The sequence below is a fragment of the Hipposideros armiger genome, unplaced genomic scaffold (assembly GCF_001890085.2).
Source record: "Hipposideros armiger isolate ML-2016 unplaced genomic scaffold, ASM189008v1 scaffold_98, whole genome shotgun sequence".
Taxonomy (NCBI): domain Eukaryota; kingdom Metazoa; phylum Chordata; class Mammalia; order Chiroptera; family Hipposideridae; genus Hipposideros; species Hipposideros armiger.
In genome coordinates, this window is record NW_017731448.1 from 1,009,897 (window position 1) to 1,011,962 (window position 2,066).

Below are 2,066 nucleotides of genomic sequence, written 5' to 3' on the forward strand. Positions count from 1 at the left end.
CAATAACTAAAATTATTGTACAATAACTAAAAAGTACAATAACTAAAATGAAGACTGCACTAGAAGGAATTACCAGCAGAGGATCAAATCAGCAATTTGGAAGACAAGGTAGCAGAAAACATACAATCAGAACAGCAAAAAAGAAAAAAGAATCCAAAAAAGTGAGGATAGTTTAAGAGACTTCTGGGACAACATCAAGAATAACAACATTCACATCATAGGGGTGCCAGGAGGTAAGAGAGAAAGCAAGGGATTGAGAGCCTATTTGATGAAATAATACTGAAAAATTCCCTAACCTGGCGAAGGAAATAGACATACAAGTACAAGTCCAGGAAGCACAGAGAGTCCCAAACAGGATGAACCTAAACAGACCCACGCCAAGACACATCATAATTAAAATGGCAAAAGTTAAAGACAAAAAGAGAATCTTAAAAGCAGCAAGAGAAAGGCAACCAGTAACTTATAAGGGAGCTCCCATAAAATTGTCAGCCAATTTCTCAACAGAAACTTTGCAAGCCAGAAGGGATTGTCGCAAAATAATCAATGTAATAAAAAGCAATGCCCTACAACAAAGGGTAATCTACCCAGCAACACTGTCATTCAAAATTGAAGGACAAATAAAGAGCTTCCCAGACAAGAAAAAGCTAAAGGAGTTTATCACCACAAAACCAGTATCACAAGGAATATTAGAAGGACTTTTAAGACAGAAAAAAATCAAAATTATAAATAATAAAATGGCAATAGCTACACACCTATCAACAATTACTTTCAATATAAATGGATTAAGTGCTCTACTCAAAAGACATAGGAGGGCTGAACAAATAAGGAAACAAAATCTTTACATATGCTGCTCACAAGAGACTCACTTCATAAATGAAAATGAAAACAAACAAACAAACAAAAGGCTGGGGTTGTAATACTTATACCACAAAAAAATAAACTTTAAACCAAGGCTATTACAAGAGACAAAGAAGGAACTGGTAATCCCACTTCTGGGTATTTATTAAAAAAAAAAAAAACCAAAACACTACTTCAAGGGTATGTATGCATTGTATGTTCATTGCAGCATTGTTTACAAAGGCCAAGATGTAGAGGCAGCCTGGGTGTCCATCGATGGATGAATGGATAAAAGGAGGTGGTACATATATACAATGGAATATTGCTCGGTCATGGAAGGGAATTGGGTCTCACCACCTGCAGCATCATGGATGGACCTGGAAGTTACTGTGCTGAGAAGAGTGTCANATATAAAAAAAGCCACATAAGACTGGTAAGAGGGTTAGAAACGTGAAATAGCCTCGCCCAAAACTTCTGTGTGGCAGTTGAGAATCACGAGGGATATCTCAGCACTGGATGGTCCCCTGAGAGAAACAAAAGACCCAGCCCCACACCATGTTCCCCAGCCTGGAGTACTGGTACCAGAAAGAAGAGCCCTCACAATGTCTGACTGTGAACTAAGACTATCCCGGTGAGACAGGGGGTTGCAGGAAACCCACATAGACCTACACATAGACTACACATAGACTCTCTCACTCCCAGACACTCACCTTGGGCTCTGGTGGAAAGACAGTGACTCGGGGGGCATTGCAGGCATACTGGGGGAAGAATGAAATGTGTGGCCGTGCGAGGAGGGCTGGAGGACAGCCACCATTTTTTCCCATGCAGCCGGCAGGTGGAAGTAATTTTTCCTGTGTTGCACCCTCCCTACAGGCCAAATCTGAATCTGATTGGCCTGGTGAGCTCCACTGCTCCACCCTGCTGACTCACTGGGAATCTGCCGTACTCAATTCCCCCACAGAGGAAGGCACTTTCTCAAGAGCAGCCACCCCAGCACACATTGCACTCTTTCTTACAAAACTATCTGAGTCCATAGGTCCCAGCAAGTGGAGATAACCTCAGTGAGCTCTGAGACTTTTCCTGAGTCACTCCAGGCTCAGCACTGGCACCAAACCAGAGTCTACATTAACCTGGTGACCACAGTTCTTCCCACTCTAGTGACTCCCTCAGACCCTGCCTCATCCAACTCATGAACTGCATGAGGCTTTATCAGTGGCTGAACCTTAAGG